We start from the raw sequence: 26,221 nt of genomic DNA, 5'->3' as shown, positions 1-26,221 counted from the left end.
CATTTCAATTGGTTTTCTGTGTGATCGCCTTGGCGGTAACTTGGCTAGCCAGAGAGTTCCGGAATCACGTTCCCCAAAACAAATGAGTGAACGGAAGCACAGGACCATGCCAACTACGAACTGGACTTAGCTCGGCTACCACTGTTTTCGCCGAATTAGGCGTTCTGCGAGGAAAGCGTATGCGGACGTTGGAAGGCCGCTAGGCCATGCTACGTGACTTGGACTCCAAGTCTCTGAATATCTAAGGGAATATGAATCTCGGAGTAGCCTGTGGGGCGCCCAGTGGTAGATAATGCTATCCTGAAGATTTGTTTGCTCCTCGAACTCACTCGGGAATCCACCGATTTCGTAGGAAGCGGGTTTTTTCCCCAAAGCCGTCTCACTGTTCAACGTCTTCTCAATGTTCTCATTTCGGTAGTAGATGTGATGGCAGAAGAAGACTGTAGCCTAAGAAACCATGGAGACTATGCTACGTCCCTCGGACTCCACCCGTTCGTGAAGCATTAAAAGAGGAAGAAGCTAAAAAGTATCACTTGGGCCTAGCACGGCATGCATTCCACTCTGAGAATACAGCAGTGAAGAGTGTGCGCTCCCCTGCATCATTCAGGAATTGTATCAAGTCGTGCGAAAAGTGTTCTCCACAAAAGCCATCCACACTATTTCACGTGTTATCAATGTTCTCATTTCAGTAGGAGATGAAAGCAGTGTTGTGTCACATAGTACGTACCCTTGTCAGCATCCTGTGGAAGTACCTTGCTGCAATATAGGATCTCTGGCTCGTGTCGTAGCCAAAGAGCTACGGAAATGCTTTCCCGTCAGCAAAGGAGGGAATGCTAGCATAGCACTTTGTGATCCTTGAAGGGGAATGAGCTTCCACAGTAGAGTTCTCTCCTAGGTACTTTTTCCGTCAGAAAAGCGTAGCCCCTGGAAGAAGAGAAGCAACAGCCTACTACCTCCCTTTGACCATACAGTGTTCTCAACGTAGAAATGAAGGGCAGCTAGCAGTGCCCTTACTCTATTCGAGTGACTCTCTCACACAGCACAGGTGTGAACGCTTTGAAAGCTGCCAAGTTACTCGGGAACGAACATGTTCCTGAGAAGTGGCTGTAAGCATGAACGCAGCACTGGATCAATGTGCTCACATCAGTTGATTTGGAAATGAGTGCCTTGCACCATATCACATACCCTCTTCAGAACTTATGATCAGCTATTTTGCTCAGTTGTCATTTATCTTGCTGTGTTTCACTGCAACGATCTACAGAATCACTTTCTCTTCATCAACGGACTCAATGAAAGCACAGGACTATGACAGCTATGAAATGCACTATCTTCTATCACACACTTTCCTCTACCAGCGGCCGACATCTAGCTTTAGCCCTAGCCCTAAACCTATATGTCACATTAACCCAAACCCTAACGCTAAACCTATGCCGAACCCTAACCCTATCCCAAACCCTAACCCTAACCCTAACCCTATCCCTAACCCTAACCCTGACCATAACCCTATCCCTATCCCTAACCCTGATAATAAAGCTAATCCTTACCATAATTCTAATGCTAGCCCTAACCCAAACGCTATCTTTAAACAGAAGTCTTCTGATATATCAGAGCTGTGGGTTGTGTCCTAACCCAAATGCTACTGAAATCATTTTGCATCGGTAGGGAACGAACAGGAGCATAGCAGTGTCTGAACTTTGCAGGACAATGAGCTGCGAGTGTGGGCTTTTCGCCGCTCTATTTTCTCCCGGAAAATAGCAGAGTCCGAAGATCTCCTGCAGCTACTGACGACTGTGTCTTGTGGACAACACTGTTTCTCGAACGTAGATATGCACATGAAGCTCGCAGTCCACTGACTCTATTCGATTGAATTTCCTTCTGATAGAACAGCAAGGAATTCATGGAAAGCTTCCACGCAACTAGGGAATCAGGACGTTTCATACAAGTGCCTTCTTGGGAAATTTCATCTCCAGCGGGGAACACTAGGTCAATGGACTCGTTGTTCAGTAGAGTGCGAAATGTGTGGGGTGCCGCTAGAAGCCAGCGATTTAGCACGTCATTTCAATTGGTTTTCTGTGTGATCGCCTTGGCGGTAACTTGGCTAGCCAGAGAGTTCCGGAATCACGTTCCCCAAAACAAATGAGTGAACGGAAGCACAGGACCATGCCAACTACGAACTGGACTTAGCTCGGCTACCACTGTTTTCGCCGAATTAGGCGTTCTGCGAGGAAAGCGTATGCGGACGTTGGAAGGCCGCTAGGCCATGCTACGTGACTTGGACTCCAAGTCTCTGAATATCTAAGGGAATATGAATCTCGGAGTAGCCTGTGGGGCGCCCAGTGGTAGATAATGCTATCCTGAAGATTTGTTTGCTCCTCGAACTCACTCGGGAATCCACCGATTTCGTAGGAAGCGGGTTTTTTCCCCAAAGCCGTCTCACTGTTCAACGTCTTCTCAATGTTCTCATTTCGGTAGTAGATGTGATGGCAGAAGAAGACTGTAGCCTAAGAAACCATGGAGACTATGCTACGTCCCTCGGACTCCACCCGTTCGTGAAGCATTAAAAGAGGAAGAAGCTAAAAAGTATCACTTGGGCCTAGCACGGCATGCATTCCACTCTGAGAATACAGCAGTGAAGAGTGTGCGCTCCCCTGCATCATTCAGGAATTGTATCAAGTCGTGCGAAAAGTGTTCTCCACAAAAGCCATCCACACTATTTCACGTGTTATCAATGTTCTCATTTCAGTAGGAGATGAAAGCAGTGTTGTGTCACATAGTACGTACCCTTGTCAGCATCCTGTGGAAGTACCTTGCTGCAATATAGGATCTCTGGCTCGTGTCGTAGCCAAAGAGCTACGGAAATGCTTTCCCGTCAGCAAAGGAGGGAATGCTAGCATAGCACTTTGTGATCCTTGAAGGGGAATGAGCTTCCACAGTAGAGTTCTCTCCTAGGTACTTTTTCCGTCAGAAAAGCGTAGCCCCTGGAAGAAGAGAAGCAACAGCCTACTACCTCCCTTTGACCATACAGTGTTCTCAACGTAGAAATGAAGGGCAGCTAGCAGTGCCCTTACTCTATTCGAGTGACTCTCTCACACAGCACAGGTGTGAACGCTTTGAAAGCTGCCAAGTTACTCGGGAACGAACATGTTCCTGAGAAGTGGCTGTAAGCATGAACGCAGCACTGGATCAATGTGCTCTCATCAGTTGATTTGGAAATGAGTGCCTTGCACCATATCACATACCCTCTTCAGAACTTATGATCAGCTATTTTGCTCAGTTGTCATTTATCTTGCTGTGTTTCACTGCAACGATCTACAGAATCACTTTCTCTTCATCAACGGACTCAATGAAAGCACAGGACTATGACAGCTATGAAATGCACTATCTTCTATCACACACTTTCCTCTACCAGCGGCCGACATCTAGCTTTAGCCCTAGCCCTAAACCTATATGTCACATTAACCCAAACCCTAACGCTAAACCTATGCCGAACCCTAACCCTATCCCAAACCCTAACCCTAACCCTAACCCTATCCCTAACCCTAACCCTGACCATAACCCTATCCCTATCCCTAACCCTGATAATAAAGCTAATCCTTACCATAATTCTAATGCTAGCCCTAACCCAAACGCTATCTTTAAACAGAAGTCTTCTGATATATCAGAGCTGTGGGTTGTGTCCTAACCCAAATGCTACTGAAATCATTTTGCATCGGTAGGGAACGAACAGGAGCATAGCAGTGTCTGAACTTTGCAGGACAATGAGCTGCGAGTGTGGGCTTTTCGCCGCTCTATTTTCTCCCGGAAAATAGCAGAGTCCGAAGATCTCCTGCAGCTACTGACGACTGTGTCTTGTGGACAACACTGTTTCTCGAACGTAGATATGCACATGAAGCTCGCAGTCCACTGACTCTATTCGATTGAATTTCCTTCTGATAGAACAGCAAGGAATTCATGGAAAGCTTCCACGCAACTAGGGAATCAGGACGTTTCATACAAGTGCCTTCTTGGGAAATTTCATCTCCAGCGGGGAACACTAGGTCAATGGACTCGTTGTTCAGTAGAGTGCGAAATGTGTGGGGTGCCGCTAGAAGCCAGCGATTTAGCACGTCATTTCAATTGGTTTTCTGTGTGATCGCCTTGGCGGTAACTTGGCTAGCCAGAGAGTTCCGGAATCACGTTCCCCAAAACAAATGAGTGAACGGAAGCACAGGACCATGCCAACTACGAACTGGACTTAGCTCGGCTACCACTGTTTTCGCCGAATTAGGCGTTCTGCGAGGAAAGCGTATGCGGACGTTGGAAGGCCGCTAGGCCATGCTACGTGACTTGGACTCCAAGTCTCTGAATATCTAAGGGAATATGAATCTCGGAGTAGCCTGTGGGGCGCCCAGTGGTAGATAATGCTATCCTGAAGATTTGTTTGCTCCTCGAACTCACTCGGGAATCCACCGATTTCGTAGGAAGCGGGTTTTTTCCCCAAAGCCGTCTCACTGTTCAACGTCTTCTCAATGTTCTCATTTCGGTAGTAGATGTGATGGCAGAAGAAGACTGTAGCCTAAGAAACCATGGAGACTATGCTACGTCCCTCGGACTCCACCCGTTCGTGAAGCATTAAAAGAGGAAGAAGCTAAAAAGTATCACTTGGGCCTAGCACGGCATGCATTCCACTCTGAGAATACAGCAGTGAAGAGTGTGCGCTCCCCTGCATCATTCAGGAATTGTATCAAGTCGTGCGAAAAGTGTTCTCCACAAAAGCCATCCACACTATTTCACGTGTTATCAATGTTCTCATTTCAGTAGGAGATGAAAGCAGTGTTGTGTCACATAGTACGTACCCTTGTCAGCATCCTGTGGAAGTACCTTGCTGCAATATAGGATCTCTGGCTCGTGTCATAGCCCAAGAGCTACGGAAATGCTTTCCCGTCAGCAAAGGAGGGAATGCTAGCATAGCACTTTGTGATCCTTGAAGGGGAATGAGCTTCCACAGTAGAGTTCTCTCCTAGGTACTTTTTCCGTCAGAAAAGCGTAGCCCCTGGAAGAAGAGAAGCAACAGCCTACTACCTCCCTTTGACCATACAGTGTTCTCAACGTAGAAATGAAGGGCAGCTAGCAGTGCCCTTACTCTATTCGAGTGACTCTCTCACACAGCACAGGTGTGAACGCTTTGAAAGCTGCCAAGTTACTCGGGAACGAACATGTTCCTGAGAAGTGGCTGTAAGCATGAACGCAGCACTGGATCAATGTGCTCACATCAGTTGATTTGGAAATGAGTGCCTTGCACCATATCACATACCCTCTTCAGAACTTATGATCAGCTATTTTGCTCAGTTGTCATTTATCTTGCTGTGTTTCACTGCAACGATCTACAGAATCACTTTCTCTTTATCAACGGACTCAATGAAAGCACAGGACTATGACAGCTATGAAATGCACTATCTTCTATCACACACTTTCCTCTACCAGCGGCCGACATCTAGCTTTAGCCCTAGCCCTAAACCTATATGTCACATTAACCCAAACCCTAACGCTAAACCTATGCCGAACCCTAACCCTATCCCAAACCCTAACCCTAACCCTAACCCTATCCCTAACCCTAACCCTGACCATAACCCTATCCCTATCCCTAACCCTGATAATAAAGCTAATCCTTACCATAATTCTAATGCTAGCCCTAACCCAAACGCTATCTTTAAACAGAAGTCTTCTGATATATCAGAGCTGTGGGTTGTGTCCTAACCCAAATGCTACTGAAATCATTTTGCATCGGTAGGGAACGAACAGGAGCATAGCAGTGTCTGAACTTTGCAGGACAATGAGCTGCGAGTGTGGGCTTTTCGCCGCTCTATTTTCTCCCGGAAAATAGCAGAGTCCGAAGATCTCCTGCAGCTACTGACGACTGTGTCTTGTGGACAACACTGTTTCTCGAACGTAGATATGCACATGAAGCTCGCAGTCCACTGACTCTATTCGATTGAATTTCCTTCTGATAGAACAGCAAGGAATTCATGGAAAGCTTCCACGCAACTTGGGAATCAGGACGTTTCATACAAGTGCCTTCTTGGGAAATTTCATCTCCAGCGGGGAACACTAGGTCAATGGACTCGTTGTTCAGTAGAGTGCGAAATGTGTGGGGTGCCGCTAGAAGCCAGCGATTTAGCACGTCATTTCAATTGGTTTTCTGTGTGATCGCCTTGGCGGTAACTTGGCTAGCCAGAGAGTTCCGGAATCACGTTCCCCAAAACAAATGAGTGAACGGAAGCACAGGACCATGCCAACTACGAACTGGACTTAGCTCGGCTACCACTGTTTTCGCCGAATTAGGCGTTCTGCGAGGAAAGCGTATGCGGACGTTGGAAGGCCGCTAGGCCATGCTACGTGACTTGGACTCCAAGTCTCTGAATATCTAAGGGAATATGAATCTCGGAGTAGCCTGTGGGGCGCCCAGTGGTAGATAATGCTATCCTGAAGATTTGTTTGCTCCTCGAACTCACTCGGGAATCCACCGATTTCGTAGGAAGCGGGTTTTTTCCCCAAAGCCGTCTCACTGTTCAACGTCTTCTCAATGTTCTCATTTCGGTAGTAGATGTGATGGCAGAAGAAGACTGTAGCCTAAGAAACCATGGAGACTATGCTACGTCCCTCGGACTCCACCCGTTCGTGAAGCATTAAAAGAGGAAGAAGCTAAAAAGTATCACTTGGGCCTAGCACGGCATGCATTCCACTCTGAGAATACAGCAGTGAAGAGTGTGCGCTCCCCTGCATCATTCAGGAATTGTATCAAGTCGTGCGAAAAGTGTTCTCCACAAAAGCCATCCACACTATTTCACGTGTTATCAATGTTCTCATTTCAGTAGGAGATGAAAGCAGTGTTGTGTCACATAGTACGTACCCTTGTCAGCATCCTGTGGAAGTACCTTGCTGCAATATAGGATCTCTGGCTCGTGTCGTAGCCAAAGAGCTACGGAAATGCTTTCCCGTCAGCAAAGGAGGGAATGCTAGCATAGCACTTTGTGATCCTTGAAGGGGAATGAGCTTCCACAGTAGAGTTCTCTCCTAGGTACTTTTTCCGTCAGAAAAGCGTAGCCCCTGGAAGAAGAGAAGCAACAGCCTACTACCTCCCTTTGACCATACAGTGTTCTCAACGTAGAAATGAATGGCAGCTAGCAGTGCCCTTACTCTATTCGAGTGACTCTCTCACACAGCACAGGTGTGAACGCTTTGAAAGCTGCCAAGTTACTCGGGAACGAACATGTTCCTGAGAAGTGGCTGTAAGCATGAACGCAGCACTGGATCAATGTGCTCACATCAGTTGATTTGGAAATGAGTGCCTTGCACCATATCACATACCCTCTTCAGAACTTATGATCAGCTATTTTGCTCAGTTGTCATTTATCTTGCTGTGTTTCACTGCAACGATCTACAGAATCACTTTCTCTTCATCAACGGACTCAATGAAAGCACAGGACTATGACAGCTATGAAATGCACTATCTTCTATGACACACTTTCCTCTACGAGCGGCCGACATCTAGCTTTAGCCCTAGCCCTAAACCTATATGTCACATTAACCCAAACCCTAACGCTAAACCTATGCCGAACCCTAACCCTATCCCTAACCCTAACCCTGACCATAACCCTATCCCTATCCCTAACCCTGATAATAAAGCTAATCCTTACCATAATTCTAATGCTAGCCCTAACCCAAACGCTATCTTTAAACAGAAGTCTTCTGATATATCAGAGCTGTGGGTTGTGTCCTAACCCAAATGCTACTGAAATCATTTTGCATCGGTAGGCAACGAACAGGAGCATAGCAGTGTCTGAACTTTGCAGGACAATGAGCTGCGAGTGTGGGCTTTTCGCCGCTCTATTTTCTCCCGGAAAATAGCAGAGTCCGAAGATCTCCTGCAGCTACTGACGACTGTGTCTTGTGGACAACACTGTTTCTCGAACGTAGATATGCACATGAAGCTCGCAGTCCACTGACTCTATTCGATTGAATTTCCTTCTGATAGAACAGCAAGGAATTCATGGAAAGCTTCCACGCAACTAGGGAATCAGGACGTTTCATACAAGTGCCTTCTTGGGAAATTTCATCTCCAGCGGGGAACACTAGGTCAATGGACTCGTTGTTCAGTAGAGTGCGAAATGTGTGGGGTGCCGCTAGAAGCCAGCGATTTAGCACGTCATTTCAATTGGTTTTCTGTGTGATCGCCTTGGCGGTAACTTGGCTAGCCAGAGAGTTCCGGAATCACGTTCCCCAAAACAAATGAGTGAACGGAAGCACAGGACCATGCCAACTACGAACTGGACTTAGCTCGGCTACCACTGTTTTCGCCGAATTAGGCGTTCTGCGAGGAAAGCGTATGCGGACATTGGAAGGCCGCTAGGCCATGCTACGTGACTTGGACTCCAAGTCTCTGAATATCTAAGGGAATATGAATCTCGGAGTAGCCTGTGGGGCGCCCAGTGGTAGATAATGCTATCCTGAAGATTTGTTTGCTCCTCGAACTCACTCGGGAATCCACCGATTTCGTAGGAAGCGGGTTTTTTCCCCAAAGCCGTCTCACTGTTCAACGTCTTCTCAATGTTCTCATTTCGGTAGTAGATGTGATGGCAGAAGAAGACTGTAGCCTAAGAAACCATGGAGACTATGCTACGTCCCTCGGACTCCACCCGTTCGTGAAGCATTAAAAGAGGAAGAAGCTAAAAAGTATCACTTGGGCCTAGCACGGCATGCATTCCACTCTGAGAATACAGCAGTGAAGAGTGTGCGCTCCCCTGCATCATTCAGGAATTGTATCAAGTCGTGCGAAAAGTGTTCTCCACAAAAGCCATCCACACTATTTCACGTGTTATCAATGTTCTCATTTCAGTAGGAGATGAAAGCAGTGTTGTGTCACATAGTACGTACCCTTGTCAGCATCCTGTGGAAGTACCTTGCTGCAATATAGGATCTCTGGCTCGTGTCATAGCCCAAGAGCTACGGAAATGCTTTCCCGTCAGCAAAGGAGGGAATGCTAGCATAGCACTTTGTGATCCTTGAAGGGGAATGAGCTTCCACAGTAGAGTTCTCTCCTAGGTACTTTTTCCGTCAGAAAAGCGTAGCCCCTGGAAGAAGAGAAGCAACAGCCTACTACCTCCCTTTGACCATACAGTGTTCTCAACGTAGAAATGAAGGGCAGCTAGCAGTGCCCTTACTCTATTCGAGTGACTCTCTCACACAGCACAGGTGTGAACGCTTTGAAAGCTGCCAAGTTACTCGGGAACGAACATGTTCCTGAGAAGTGGCTGTAAGCATGAACGCAGCACTGGATCAATGTGCTCACATCAGTTGATTTGGAAATGAGTGCCTTGCACCATATCACATACCCTCTTCAGAACTTATGATCAGCTATTTTGCTCAGTTGTCATTTATCTTGCTGTGTTTCACTGCAACGATCTACAGAATCACTTTCTCTTCATCAACGGACTCAATGAAAGCACAGGACTATGACAGCTATGAAATGCACTATCTTCTATCACACACTTTCCTCTACCAGCGGCCGACATCTAGCTTTAGCCCTAGCCCTAAACCTATATGTCACATTAACCCAAACCCTAACGCTAAACCTATGCCGAACCCTAACCCTATCCCAAACCCTAACCCTAACCCTAACCCTATCCCTAACCCTAACCCTGACCATAACCCTATCCCTATCCCTAACCCTGATAATAAAGCTAATCCTTACCATAATTCTAATGCTAGCCCTAACCCAAACGCTATCTTTAAACAGAAGTCTTCTGATATATCAGAGCTGTGGGTTGTGTCCTAACCCAAATGCTACTGAAATCATTTTGCATCGGTAGGGAACGAACAGGAGCATAGCAGTGTCTGAACTTTGCAGGACAATGAGCTGCGAGTGTGGGCTTTTCGCCGCTCTATTTTCTCCCGGAAAATAGCAGAGTCCGAAGATCTCCTGCAGCTACTGACGACTGTGTCTTGTGGACAACACTGTTTCTCGAACGTAGATATGCACATGAAGCTCGCAGTCCACTGACTCTATTCGATTGAATTTCCTTCTGATAGAACAGCAAGGAATTCATGGAAAGCTTCCACGCAACTAGGGAATCAGGACGTTTCATACAAGTGCCTTCTTGGGAAATTTCATCTCCAGCGGGGAACACTAGGTCAATGGACTCGTTGTTCCGTAGAGTGCGAAATGTGTGGGGTGCCGCTAGAAGCCAGCGATTTAGCACGTCATTTCAATTGGTTTTCTGTGTGATCGCCTTGGCGGTAACTTGGCTAGCCAGAGAGTTCCGGAATCACGTTCCCCAAAACAAATGAGTGAACGGAAGCACAGGACCATGCCAACTACGAACTGGACTTAGCTCGGCTACCACTGTTTTCGCCGAATTAGGCGTTCTGCGAGGAAAGCGTATGCGGACGTTGGAAGGCCGCTAGGCCATGCTACGTGACTTGGACTCCAAGTCTCTGAATATCTAAGGGAATATGAATCTCGGAGTAGCCTGTGGGGCGCCCAGTGGTAGATAATGCTATCCTGAAGATTTGTTTGCTCCTCGAACTCACTCGGGAATCCACCGATTTCGTAGGAAGCGGGTTTTTTCCCCAAAGCCGTCTCACTGTTCAACGTCTTCTCAATGTTCTCATTTCGGTAGTAGATGTGATGGCAGAAGAAGACTGTAGCCTAAGAAACCATGGAGACTATGCTACGTCCCTCGGACTCCACCCGTTCGTGAAGCATTAAAAGAGGAAGAAGCTAAAAAGTATCACTTGGGCCTAGCACGGCATGCATTCCACTCTGAGAATACAGCAGTGAAGAGTGTGCGCTCCCCTGCATCATTCAGGAATTGTATCAAGTCGTGCGAAAAGTGTTCTCCACAAAAGCCATCCACACTATTTCACGTGTTATCAATGTTCTCATTTCAGTAGGAGATGAAAGCAGTGTTGTGTCACATAGTACGTACCCTTGTCAGCATCCTGTGGAAGTACCTTGCTGCAATATAGGATCTCTGGCTCGTGTCGTAGCCAAAGAGCTACGGAAATGCTTTCCCGTCAGCAAAGGAGGGAATGCTAGCATAGCACTTTGTGATCCTTGAAGGGGAATGAGCTTCCACAGTAGAGTTCTCTCCTAGGTACTTTTTCCGTCAGAAAAGCGTAGCCCCTGGAAGAAGAGAAGCAACAGCCTACTACCTCCCTTTGACCATACAGTGTTCTCAACGTAGAAATGAATGGCAGCTAGCAGTGCCCTTACTCTATTCGAGTGACTCTCTCACACAGCACAGGTGTGAACGCTTTGAAAGCTGCCAAGTTACTCGGGAACGAACATGTTCCTGAGAAGTGGCTGTAAGCATGAACGCAGCACTGGATCAATGTGCTCACATCAGTTGATTTGGAAATGAGTGCCTTGCACCATATCACATACCCTCTTCAGAACTTATGATCAGCTATTTTGCTCAGTTGTCATTTATCTTGCTGTGTTTCACTGCAACGATCTACAGAATCACTTTCTCTTCATCAACGGACTCAATGAAAGCACAGGACTATGACAGCTATGAAATGCACTATCTTCTATGACACACTTTCCTCTACGAGCGGCCGACATCTAGCTTTAGCCCTAGCCCTAAACCTATATGTCACATTAACCCAAACCCTAACGCTAAACCTATGCCGAACCCTAACCCTATCCCTAACCCTAACCCTGACCATAACCCTATCCCTATCCCTAACCCTGATAATAAAGCTAATCCTTACCATAATTCTAATGCTAGCCCTAACCCAAACGCTATCTTTAAACAGAAGTCTTCTGATATATCAGAGCTGTGGGTTGTGTCCTAACCCAAATGCTACTGAAATCATTTTGCATCGGTAGGCAACGAACAGGAGCATAGCAGTGTCTGAACTTTGCAGGACAATGAGCTGCGAGTGTGGGCTTTTCGCCGCTCTATTTTCTCCCGGAAAATAGCAGAGTCCGAAGATCTCCTGCAGCTACTGACGACTGTGTCTTGTGGACAACACTGTTTCTCGAACGTAGATATGCACATGAAGCTCGCAGTCCACTGACTCTATTCGATTGAATTTCCTTCTGATAGAACAGCAAGGAATTCATGGAAAGCTTCCACACAACTAGGGAATCAGGACGTTTCATACAAGTGCCTTCTTGGGAAATTTCATCTCCAGCGGGGAACACTAGGTCAATGGACTCGTTTCAGTAGAGTGCGAAATGTGTGGGGTGCCGCTAGAAGCCAGCGATTTAGCACGTCATTTCAATTGGTTTTCTGTGTGATCGCCTTGGCGGTAACTTGGCTAGCCAGAGAGTTCCGGAATCACGTTCCCCAAAACAAATGAGTGAACGGAAGCACAGGACTATGCCAACTACGAACTGGACTTAGCTCGGCTACCACTGTTTTCGCCGAATTAGGCGTTCTGCGAGGAAAGCGTATGCGGACGTTGGAAGGCCGCTAGGCCATGCTACGTGACTTGGACTCCAAGTCTCTGAATATCTAAGGGAATATGAATCTCGGAGTAGCCTGTGGGGCGCCCAGTGGTAGATAATGCTATCCTGAAGATTTGTTTGCTCCTCGAACTCGCTCGGGAATCCACCGATTTCGTAGGAAGCGGGTTTTTTCCCCAAAGCCGTCTCACTGTTCAACGTCTTCTCAATGTTCTCATTTCGGTAGTAGATGTGATGGCAGAAGAAGACTGTAGCCTAAGAAACCATGGAGACTATGCTACGTCCCTCGGACTCCACCCGTTCGTGAAGCATTAAAAGAGGAAGAAGCTAAAAAGTATCACTTGGGCCTAGCACGGCATGCATTCCACTCTGAGAATACAGCAGTGAAGAGTGTGCGCTCCCCTGCATCATTCAGGAATTGTATCAAGTCGTGCGAAAAGTGTTCTCCACAAAAGCCATCCACACTATTTCACGTGTTATCAATGTTCTCATTTCAGTAGGAGATGAAAGCAGTGTTGTGTCACATAGTACGTACCCTTGTCAGCATCCTGTGGAAGTACCTTGCTGCAATATAGGATCTCTGGCTCGTGTCGTAGCCAAAGAGCTACGGAAATGCTTTCCCGTCAGCAAAGGAGGGAATGCTAGCATAGCACTTTGTGATCCTTGAAGGGGAATGAGCTTCCACAGTAGAGTTCTCTCCTAGGTACTTTTTCCGTCAGAAAAGCGTAGCCCCTGGAAGAAGAGAAGCAACAGCCTACTACCTCCCTTTGACCATACAGTGTTCTCAACGTAGAAATGAAGGGCAGCTAGCAGTGCCCTTACTCTATTCGAGTGACTCTCTCACACAGCACAGGTGTGAACGCTTTGAAAGCTGCCAAGTTACTCGGGAACGAACATGTTCCTGAGAAGTGGCTGTAAGCATGAACGCAGCACTGGATCAATGTGCTCACATCAGTTGATTTGGAAATGAGTGCCTTGCACCATATCACATACCCTCTTCAGAACTTATGATCAGCTATTTTGCTCAGTTGTCATTTATCTTGCTGAGTTTCACTGCAACGATCTACAGAATCACTTTCTCTTCATCAACGGACTCAATGAAAGCACAGGACTATGACAGCTATGAAATGCACTATCTTCTATCACACACTTTCCTCTACCAGCGGCCGACATCTAGCTTTAGCCCTAGCCCTAAACCTATATGTCACATTAACCCAAACCCTAACATTAAACCTATGCCGAACCCTAACCCTATCCCTAACCCTAACCCTGACCATAACCCTATCCCTATCCCTAACCCTGATAATAAAGCTAATCCTTACCATAATTCTAATGCTAGCCCTAACCCAAACGCTATCTTTAAACAGAAGTCTTCTGATATATCAGAGCTGTGGGTTGTGTCCTAACCCAAATGCTACTGAAATCATTTTGCATCGGTAGGGAACGAACAGGAGCATAGCAGTGTCTGAACTTTGCAGGACAATGAGCTGCGAGTGTGGGCTTTTCGCCGCTCTATTTTCTCCCGGAAAATAGCAGAGTCCGAAGATCTCCTGCAGCTACTGACGACTGTGTCTTGTGGACAACACTGTTTCTCGAACGTAGATATGCACATGAAGCTCACAGTCCACTGACTCTATTCGATTGAATTTCCTTCTGATAGAACAGCAAGGAATTCATGGAAAGCTTCCACGCAACTAGGGAATCAGGACGTTTCATACAAGTGCCTTCTTGGGAAATTTCATCTCCAGCGGGGAACACTAGGTCAATGGACTCGTTGTTCAGTAGAGTGCGAAATGTGTGGGGTGCCGCTAGAAGCCAGCGATTTAGCACGTCATTTCAATTGGTTTTCTGTGTGATCGCCTTGGCGGTAACTTGGCTAGCGAGAGAGTTCCGGAATCACGTTCCCCAAAACAAATGAGTGAACGGAAGCACAGGACTATGCCAACTACGTACTGGACTTAGCTCGGCTACCACTGTTTTCGCCGAATTAGGCGTTCTGCGAGGAAAGCGTATGCGGACATTGGAAGGCCGCTAGGCCATGCTACGTGACTTGGACTCCAAGTCTCTGAATATCTAAGGGAATATGAATCTCGGAGTAGCCTGTGGGCGCCCAGTGGTAGATAATGCTATCCTGAAGATTTGTTTGCTCCTCGAACTCACTCGGGAATCCACCGATTTCGTAGGAAGCGGGTTTTTTCCCCAAAGCCGTCTCACTGTTCAACGTCTTCTCAATGTTCTCATTTCGGTAGTAGATGTGATGGCAGAAGAAGACTGTAGCCTAAGAAACCATGGAGACTATGCTACGTCCCTCGGACTCCACCCGTTCGTGAAGCATTAAAAGAGGAAGAAGCTAAAAAGTATCACTTGGGCCTAGCACGGCATGCATTCCACTCTGAGAATACAGCAGTGAAGAGTGTGCGCTCCCCTGCATCATTCAGGAATTGTATCAAGTCGTGCGAAAAGTGTTCTCCACAAAAGCCATCCACACTATTTCACGTGTTATCAATGTTCTCATTTCAGTAGGAGATGAAAGCAGTGTTGTGTCACATAGTACGTACCCTTGTCAGCATCCTGTGGAAGTACCTTGCTGCAATATAGGATCTCTGGCTCGTGTCGTAGCCCAAGAGCTACGGAAATGCTTTCCCGTCAGCAAAGGAGGGAATGCTAGCATAGCACTTTGTGATCCTTGAAGGGGAATGAGCTTCCACAGTAGAGTTCTCTCCTAGGTACTTTTTCCGTCAGAAAAGCGTAGCCCCTGGAAGAAGAGAAGCAACAGCCTACTACCTCCCTTTGACCATACAGTGTTCTCAACGTAGAAATGAAGGGCAGCTAGCAGTGCCCTTACTCTATTCGAGTGACTCTCTCACACAGCACAGGTGTGAACGCTTTGAAAGCTGCCAAGTTACTTGGGAACGAACATGTTCCTGAGAAGTGGCTGTAAGCATGAACGCAGCACTGGATCAATGTGCTCACATCAGTTGATTTGGAAATGAGTGCCTTGCACCATATCACATACCCTCTTCAGAACTTATGATCAGCTATTTTGCTCAGTTGTCATTTATCTTGCTGTGTTTCACTGCAACGATCTACAGAATCACTTTCTCTTCATCAACGGACTCAATGAAAGCACAGGACTATGACAGCTATGAAATGCACTATCTTCTATGACACACTTTCCTCTACGAGCGGCCGACATCTAGCTTTAGCCCTAGCCCTAAACCTATATGTCACATTAACCCAAACCCTAACGCTAAACCTATGCCGAACCCTAACCCTATCCCTAACCCTAACCCTGACCATAACCCTATCCCTATCCCTAACCCTGATAATAAAGCTAATCCTTACCATAATTCTAATGCTAGCCCTAACCCAAACGCTATCTTTAAACAGAAGTCTTCTGATATATCAGAGCTGTGGGTTGTGTCCTAACCCAAATGCTACTGAAATCATTTTGCATCGGTAGGGAACGAACAGGAGCATAGCAGTGTCTGAACTTTGCAGGACAATGAGCTGCGAGTGTGGGCTTTTCGCCGCTCTATTTTCTCCCGGAAAATAGCAGAGTCCGAAGATCTCCTGCAGCTACTGACGACTGTGTCTTGTGGACAACACTGTTTCTCGAACGTAGATATGCACATGAAGCTCGCAGTCCACTGACTCTATTCGATTGAATTTCCTTCTGATAGAACAGCAAGGAATTCATGGAAAGCTTCCACGCAACTAGGGAATCAGGACGTTTCATACAAGTGCCTTCTTGGGAAATTTCATCTCCAGCGGGGAACACTAGGTCAATGGACTCGTTGTTCAGTAGAGTGCGAAATGTGTGGGGTGCCGCTAGAAGCCAGCGATTTAGCACGTCATTTCAATTGGTTTTCTGTGTGATCGCCTTGGCGGTAACTTGGCTAGCCAGAGAGTTCCGGAATCACGTTCCCCAAAACAAATGAGTGAACGGAAGCACAGGACCATGCCAACTACGAACTGGACTTAGCTCGGCTACCACTGTTTTCGCCGAATTAGGCGTTCTGCGAGGAAAGCGTATGCGGACGTTGGAAGGCCGCTAGGCCATGCTACGTGACTTGGACTCCAAGTCTCTGAATATCTAAGGGAATATGAATCTCGGAGTAGCCTGTGGGGCGCCCAGTGGTAGATAATGCTATCCTGAAGATTTGTTTGCTCCTCGAACTCACTCGGGAATCCACCGATTTCGTAGGAAGCGGGTTTTTTCCCCAAAGCCGTCTCACTGTTCAACGTCTTCTCAATGTTCTCATTTCGGTAGTAGATGTGATGGCAGAAGAAGACTGTAGCCTAAGAAACCATGGAGACTATGCTACGTCCCTCGGACTCCACCCGTTCGTGAAGCATTAAAAGAGGAAGAAGCTAAAAAGTATCACTTGGGCCTAGCACGGCATGCATTCCACTCTGAGAATACAGCAGTGAAGAGTGTGCGCTCCCCTGCATCATTCAGGAATTGTATCAAGTCGTGCGAAAAGTGTTCTCCACAAAAGCCATCCACACTATTTCACGTGTTATCAATGTTCTCATTTCAGTAGGAGATGAAAGCAGTGTTGTGTCACATAGTACGTACCCTTGTCAGCATCCTGTGGAAGTACCTTGCTGCAATATAGGATCTCTGGCTCGTGTCGTAGCCCAAGAGCTACGGAAATGCTTTCCCGTCAGCAAAGGAGGGAATGCTAGCATAGCACTTTGTGATCCTTGAAGGGGAATGAGCTTCCACAGTAGAGTTCTCTCCTAGGTACTTTTTCCGTCAGAAAAGCGTAGCCCCTGGAAGAAGAGAAGCAACAGCCTACTACCTCCCTTTGACCATACAGTGTTCTCAACGTAGAAATGAAGGGCAGCTAGCAGTGCCCTTACTCTATTCGAGTGACTCTCTCACACAGCACAGGTGTGAACGCTTTGAAAGCTGCCAAGTTACTCGGGAACGAACATGTTCCTGAGAAGTGGCTGTAAGCATGAACGCAGCACTGGATCAATGTGCTCACATCAGTTGATTTGGAAATGAGTGCCTTGCACCATATCACATACCCTCTTCAGAACTTATGATCAGCTATTTTGCTCAGTTGTCATTTATCTTGCTGTGTTTCACTGCAACGATCTACAGAATCACTTTCTCTTCATCAACGGACTCAATGAAAGCACAGGACTATGACAGCTATGAAATGCACTATCTTCTATCACACACTTTCCTCTACCAGCGGCCGACATCTAGCTTTAGCCCTAGCCCTAAACCTATATGTCACATTAACCCAAACCCTAACGCTAAACCTATGCCGAACCCTAACCCTATCCCAAACCCTAACCCTAACCCTAACCCTATCCCTAACCCTAACCCTGACCATAACCCTATCCCTATCCCTAACCCTGATAATAAAGCTAATCCTTACCATAATTCTAATGCTAGCCCTAACCCAAACGCTATCTTTAAACAGAAGTCTTCTGATATATCAGAGCTGTGGGTTGTGTCCTAACCCAAATGCTACTGAAATCATTTTGCATCGGTAGGGAACGAACAGGAGCATAGCAGTGTCTGAACTTTGCAGGACAATGAGCTGCGAGTGTGGGCTTTTCGCCGCTCTATTTTCTCCCGGAAAATAGCAGAGTCCGAAGATCTCCTGCAGCTACTGACGACTGTGTCTTGTGGACAACACTGTTTCTCGAACGTAGATATGCACATGAAGCTCGCAGTCCACTGACTCTATTCGATTGAATTTCCTTCTGATAGAACAGCAAGGAATTCATGGAAAGCTTCCACGCAACTAGGGAATCAGGACGTTTCATACAAGTGCCTTCTTGGGAAATTTCATCTCCAGCGGGGAACACTAGGTCAATGGACTCGTTGTTCCGTAGAGTGCGAAATGTGTGGGGTGCCGCTAGAAGCCAGCGATTTAGCACGTCATTTCAATTGGTTTTCTGTGTGATCGCCTTGGCGGTAACTTGGCTAGCCAGAGAGTTCCGGAATCACGTTCCCCAAAACAAATGAGTGAACGGAAGCACAGGACCATGCCAACTACGAACTGGACTTAGCTCGGCTACCACTGTTTTCGCCGAATTAGGCGTTCTGCGAGGAAAGCGTATGCGGACGTTGGAAGGCCGCTAGGCCATGCTACGTGACTTGGACTCCAAGTCTCTGAATATCTAAGGGAATATGAATCTCGGAGTAGCCTGTGGGGCGCCCAGTGGTAGATAATGCTATCCTGAAGATTTGTTTGCTCCTCGAACTCACTCGGGAATCCACCGATTTCGTAGGAAGCGGGTTTTTTCCCCAAAGCCGTCTCACTGTTCAACGTCTTCTCAATGTTCTCATTTCGGTAGTAGATGTGATGGCAGAAGAAGACTGTAGCCTAAGAAACCATGGAGACTATGCTACGTCCCTCGGACTCCACCCGTTCGTGAAGCATTAAAAGAGGAAGAAGCTAAAAAGTATCACTTGGGCCTAGCACGGCATGCATTCCACTCTGAGAATACAGCAGTGAAGAGTGTGCGCTCCCCTGCATCATTCAGGAATTGTATCAAGTCGTGCGAAAAGTGTTCTCCACAAAAGCCATCCACACTATTTCACGTGTTATCAATGTTCTCATTTCAGTAGGAGATGAAAGCAGTGTTGTGTCACATAGTACGTACCCTTGTCAGCATCCTGTGGAAGTACCTTGCTGCAATATAGGATCTCTGGCTCGTGTCATAGCCCAAGAGCTACGGAAATGCTTTCCCGTCAGCAAAGGAGGGAATGCTAGCATAGCACTTTGTGATCCTTGAAGGGGAATGAGCTTCCACAGTAGAGTTCTCTCCTAGGTACTTTTTCCGTCAGAAAAGCGTAGCCCCTGGAAGAAGAGAAGCAACAGCCTACTACCTCCCTTTGACCATACAGTGTTCTCAACGTAGAAATGAAGGGCAGCTAGCAGTGCCCTTACTCTATTCGAGTGACTCTCTCACACAGCACAGGTGTGAACGCTTTGAAAGCTGCCAAGTTACTCGGGAACGAACATGTTCCTGAGAAGTGGCTGTAAGCATGAACGCAGCACTGGATCAATGTGCTCACATCAGTTGATTTGGAAATGAGTGCCTTGCACCATATCACATACCCTCTTCAGAACTTATGATCAGCTATTTTGCTCAGTTGTCATTTATCTTGCTGTGTTTCACTGCAACGATCTACAGAATCACTTTCTCTTCATCAACGGACTCAATGAAAGCACAGGACTATGACAGCTATGAAATGCACTATCTTCTATCACACACTTTCCTCTACCAGCGGCCGACATCTAGCTTTAGCCCTAGCCCTAAACCTATATGTCACATTAACCCAAACCCTAACGCTAAACCTATGCCGAACCCTAACCCTATCCCAAACCCTAACCCTAACCCTAACCCTATCCCTAACCCTAACCCTGACCATAACCCTATCCCTATCCCTAACCCTGATAATAAAGCTAATCCTTACCATAATTCTAATGCTAGCCCTAACCCAAACGCTATCTTTAAACAGAAGTCTTCTGATATATCAGAGCTGTGGGTTGTGTCCTAACCCAAATGCTACTGAAATCATTTTGCATCGGTAGGGAACGAACAGGAGCATAGCAGTGTCTGAACTTTGCAGGACAATGAGCTGCGAGTGTGGGCTTTTCGCCGCTCTATTTTCTCCCGGAAAATAGCAGAGTCCGAAGATCTCCTGCAGCTACTGACGACTGTGTCTTGTGGACAACACTGTTTCTCGAACGTAGATATGCACATGAAGCTCGCAGTCCACTGACTCTATTCGATTGAATTTCCTTCTGATAGAACAGCAAGGAATTCATGGAAAGCTTCCACGCAACTAGGGAATCAGGACGTTTCATACAAGTGCCTTCTTGGGAAATTTCATCTCCAGCGGGGAACACTAGGTCAATGGACTCGTTGTTCAGTAGAGTGCGAAATGTGTGGGGTGCCGCTAGAAGCCAGCGATTTAGCACGTCATTTCAATTGGTTTTCTGTGTGATCGCCTTGGCGGTAACTTGGCTAGCCAGAGAGTTCCGGAATCACGTTCCCCAAAACAAATGAGTGAACGGAAGCACAGGACCATGCCAACTACGAACTGGACTTAGCTCGGCTACCACTGTTTTCGCCGAATTAGGCGTTCTGCGAGGAAAGCGTATGCGGACGTTGGAAGGCCGCTAGGCCATGCTACGTGACTTGGACTCCAAGTCTCTGAATATCTAAGGGAATATGAATCTCGGAGTAGCCTGTGGGGCGCCCAGTGGTAGATAATGCTATCCTGAAGATTTGTTTGCTCCTCGAACTCACTCGGGAATCCACCGATTTCGTAGGAAGCGGGTTTTTTCCCCAAAGCCGTCTCACTGTTCAACGTCTTCTCAATGTTCTCATTTCGGTAGTAGATGTGATGGCAGAAGAAGACTGTAGCCTAAGAAACCATGGAGACTATGCTACGTCCCTCGGACTCCACCCGTTCGTGAAGCATTAAAAGAGGAAGAAGCTAAAAAGTATCACTTGGGCCTAGCACGGCATGCATTCCACTCTGAGAATACAGCAGTGAAGAGTGTGCGCTCCCCTGCATCATTCAGGAATTGTATCAAGTCGTGCGAAAAGTGTTCTCCACAAAAGCCATCCACACTATTTCACGTGTTATCAATGTTCTCATTTCAGTAGGAGATGAAAGCAGTGTTGTGTCACATAGTACGTACCCTTGTCAGCATCCTGTGGAAGTACCTTGCTGCAATATAGGATCTCTGGCTCGTGTCGTAGCCAAAGAGCTACGGAAATGCTTTCCCGTCAGCAAAGGAGGGAATGCTAGCATAGCACTTTGTGATCCTTGAAGGGGAATGAGCTTCCACAGTAGAGTTCTCTCCTAGGTACTTTTTCCGTCAGAAAAGCGTAGCCCCTGGAAGAAGAGAAGCAACAGCCTACTACCTCCCTTTGACCATACAGTGTTCTCAACGTAGAAATGAAGGGCAGCTAGCAGTGCCCTTACTCTATTCGAGTGACTCTCTCACACAGCACAGGTGTGAACGCTTTGAAAGCTGCCAAGTTACTCGGGAACGAACATGTTCCTGAGAAGTGGCTGTAAGCATGAACGCAGCACTGGATCAATGTGCTCACATCAGTTGATTTGGAAATGAGTGCCTTGCACCATATCACATACCCTCTTCAGAACTTATGATCAGCTATTTTGCTCAGTTGTCATTTATCTTGCTGTGTTTCACTGCAACGATCTACAGAATCACTTTCTCTTCATCAACGGACTCAATGAAAGCACAGGACTATGACAGCTATGAAATGCACTATCTTCTATGACACACTTTCCTCTACGAGCGGCCGACATCTAGCTTTAGCCCTAGCCCTAAACCTATATGTCACATTAACCCAAACCCTAACGCTAAACCTATGCCGAACCCTAACCCTATCCCTAACCCTAACCCTGACCATAACCCTATCCCTATCCCTAACCCTGATAATAAAGCTAATCCTTACCATAATTCTAATGCTAGCCCTAACCCAAACGCTATCTTTAAACAGAAGTCTTCTGATATATCAGAGCTGTGGGTTGTGTCCTAACCCAAATGCTACTGAAATCATTTTGCATCGGTAGGCAACGAACAGGAGCATAGCAGTGTCTGAACTTTGCAGGACAATGAGCTGCGAGTGTGGGCTTTTCGCCGCTCTATTTTCTCCCGGAAAATAGCAGAGTCCGAAGATCTCCTGCAGCTACTGACGACTGTGTCTTGTGGACAACACTGTTTCTCGAACGTAGATATGCACATGAAGCTCGCAGTCCACTGACTCTATTCGATTGAATTTCCTTCTGATAGAACAGCAAGGAATTCATGGAAAGCTTCCACGCAACTAGGGAATCAGGACGTTTCATACAAGTGCCTTCTTGGGAAATTTCATCTCCAGCGGGGAACACTAGGTCAATGGACTCGTTGTTCAGTAGAGTGCGAAATGTGTGGGGTGCCGCTAGAAGCCAGCGATTTAGCACGTCATTTCAATTGGTTTTCTGTGTGATCGCCTTGGCGGTAACTTGGCTAGCCAGAGAGTTCCGGAATCACGTTCCCCAAAACAAATGAGTGAACGGAAGCACAGGACCATGCCAACTACGAACTGGACTTAGCTCGGCTACCACTGTTTTCGCCGAATTAGGCGTTCTGCGAGGAAAGCGTATGCGGACATTGGAAGGCCGCTAGGCCATGCTACGTGACTTGGACTCCAAGTCTCTGAATATCTAAGGGAATATGAATCTCGGAGTAGCCTGTGGGGCGCCCAGTGGTAGATAATGCTATCCTGAAGATTTGTTTGCTCCTCGAACTCACTCGGGAATCCACCGATTTCGTAGGAAGCGGGTTTTTTCCCCAAAGCCGTCTCACTGTTCAACGTCTTCTCAATGTTCTCATTTCGGTAGTAGATGTGATGGCAGAAGAAGACTGTAGCCTAAGAAACCATGGAGACTATGCTACGTCCCTCGGACTCCACCCGTTCGTGAAGCATTAAAAGAGGAAGAAGCTAAAAAGTATCACTTGGGCCTAGCACGGCATGCATTCCACTCTGAGAATACAGCAGTGAAGAGTGTGCGCTCCCCTGCATCATTCAGGAATTGTATCAAGTCGTGCGAAAAGTGTTCTCCACAAAAGCCATCCACACTATTTCACGTGTTATCAATGTTCTCATTTCAGTAGGAGATGAAAGCAGTGTTGTGTCACATAGTACGTACCCTTGTCAGCATCCTGTGGAAGTACCTTGCTGCAATATAGGATCTCTGGCTCGTGTCGTAGCCAAAGAGCTACGGAAATGCTTTCCCGTCAGCAAAGGAGGGAATGCTAGCATAGCACTTTGTGATCCTTGAAGGGGAATGAGCTTCCACAGTAGAGTTCTCTCCTAGGTACTTTTTCCGTCAGAAAAGCGTAGCCCCTGGAAGAAGAGAAGCAACAGCCTACTACCTCCCTTTGACCATACAGTGTTCTCAACGTAGAAATGAAGGGCAGCTAGCAGTGCCCTTACTCTATTCGAGTGACTCTCTCACACAGCACAGGTGTGAACGCTTTGAAAGCTGCCAAGTTACTCGGGAACGAACATGTTCCTGAGAAGTGGCTGTAAGCATGAACGCAGCACTGGATCAATGTGCTCACATCAGTTGATTTGGAAATGAGTGCCTTGCACCATATCACATACCCTCTTCAGAACTTATGATCAGCTATTTTGCTCAGTTGTCATTTATCTTGCTGTGTTTCACTGCAACGATCTACAGAATCACTTTCTCTTCATCAACGGACTCAATGAAAGCACAGGACTATGACAGCTATGAAATGCACTATCTTCTATCACACACTTTCCTCTACCAGCGGCCGACATCTAGCTTTAGCCCTAGCCCTAAACCTATATGTCACATTAACCCAAACCCTAACGCTAAACCTATGCCGAACCCTAACCCTATCCCAAACCCTAACCCTAACCCTAACCCTATCCCTAACCCTAACCCTGACCATAACCCTATCCCTATCCCTAACCCTGATAATAAAGCTAATCCTTACCATAATTCTAATGCTAGCCCTAACCCAAACGCTATCTTTAAACAGAAGTCTTCTGATATATCAGAGCTGTGGGTTGTGTCCTAACCCAAATGCTACTGAAATCATTTTGCATCGGTAGGCAACGAACAGGAGCATAGCAGTGTCTGAACTTTGCAGGACAATGAGCTGCGAGTGTGGGCTTTTCGCCGCTCTATTTTCTCCCGGAAAATAGCAGAGTCCGAAGATCTCCTGCAGCTACTGACGACTGTGTCTTGTGGACAACACTGTTTCTCGAACGTAGATATGCACATGAAGCTCGCAGTCCACTGACTCTATTCGATTGAATTTCCTTCTGATAGAACAGCAAGGAATTCATGGAAAGCTTCCACGCAACTAGGGAATCAGGACGTTTCATACAAGTGCCTTCTTGGGAAATTTCATCTCCAGCGGGGAACACTAGGTCAATGGACTCGTTGTTCCGTAGAGTGCGAAATGTGTGGGGTGCCGCTAGAAGCCAGCGATTTAGCACGTCATTTCAATTGGTTTTCTGTGTGATCGCCTTGGCGGTAACTTGGCTAGCCAGAGAGTTCCGGAATCACGTTCCCCAAAACAAATGAGTGAACGGAAGCACAGGACCATGCCAACTACGAACTGGACTTAGCTCGGCTACCACTGTTTTCGCCGAATTAGGCGTTCTGCGAGGAAAGCGTATGCGGACGTTGGAAGGCCGCTAGGCCATGCTACGTGACTTGGACTCCAAGTCTCTGAATATCTAAGGGAATATGAATCTCGGAGTAGCCTGTGGGGCGCCCAGTGGTAGATAATGCTATCCTGAAGATTTGTTTGCTCCTCGAACTCACTCGGGAATCCACCGATTTCGTAGGAAGCGGGTTTTTTCCCCAAAGCCGTCTCACTGTTCAACGTCTTCTCAATGTTCTCATTTCGGTAGTAGATGTGATGGCAGAAGAAGACTGTAGCCTAAGAAACCATGGAGACTATGCTACGTCCCTCGGACTCCACCCGTTCGTGAAGCATTAAAAGAGGAAGAAGCTAAAAAGTATCACTTGGGCCTAGCACGGCATGCATTCCACTCTGAGAATACAGCAGTGAAGAGTGTGCGCTCCCCTGCATCATTCAGGAATTGTATCAAGTCGTGCGAAAAGTGTTCTCCACAAAAGCCATCCACACTATTTCACGTGTTATCAATGTTCTCATTTCAGTAGGAGATGAAAGCAGTGTTGTGTCACATAGTACGTACCCTTGTCAGCATCCTGTGGAAGTACCTTGCTGCAATATAGGATCTCTGGCTCGTGTCGTAGCCAAAGAGCTACGGAAATGCTTTCCCGTCAGCAAAGGAGGGAATGCTAGCATAGCACTTTGTGATCCTTGAAGGGGAATGAGCTTCCACAGTAGAGTTCTCTCCTAGGTACTTTTTCCGTCAGAAAAGCGTAGCCCCTGGAAGAAGAGAAGCAACAGCCTACTACCTCCCTTTGACCATACAGTGTTCTCAACGTAGAAATGAAGGGCAGCTAGCAGTGCCCTTACTCTATTCGAGTGACTCTCTCACACAGCACAGGTGTGAACGCTTTGAAAGCTGCCAAGTTACTCGGGAACGAACATGTTCCTGAGAAGTGGCTGTAAGCATGAACGCAGCACTGGATCAATGTGCTCACATCAGTTGATTTGGAAATGAGTGCCTTGCACCATATCACATACCCTCTTCAGAACTTATGATCAGCTATTTTGCTCAGTTGTCATTTATCTTGCTGTGTTTCACTGCAACGATCTACAGAATCACTTTCTCTTCATCAACGGACTCAATGAAAGCACAGGACTATGACAGCTATGAAATGCACTATCTTCTATGACACACTTTCCTCTACGAGCGGCCGACATCTAGCTTTAGCCCTAGCCCTAAACCTATATGTCACATTAACCCAAACCCTAACGCTAAACCTATGCCGAACCCTAACCCTATCCCTAACCCTAACCCTGACCATAACCCTATCCCTATCCCTAACCCTGATAATAAAGCTAATCCTTACCATAATTCTAATGCTAGCCCTAACCCAAACGCTATCTTTAAACAGAAGTCTTCTGATATATCAGAGCTGTGGGTTGTGTCCTAACCCAAATGCTACTGAAATCATTTTGCATCGGTAGGCAACGAACAGGAGCATAGCAGTGTCTGAACTTTGCAGGACAATGAGCTGCGAGTGTGGGCTTTTCGCCGCTCTATTTTCTCCCGGAAAATAGC

Source organism: Desmodus rotundus, chromosome 13 (genome assembly GCF_022682495.2).
Source record: "Desmodus rotundus isolate HL8 chromosome 13, HLdesRot8A.1, whole genome shotgun sequence".
In the NCBI taxonomy this organism is placed as follows: Eukaryota; Metazoa; Chordata; class Mammalia; order Chiroptera; family Phyllostomidae; genus Desmodus; species Desmodus rotundus.
Note: the sequence above shows the minus strand (reverse complement) of the source record.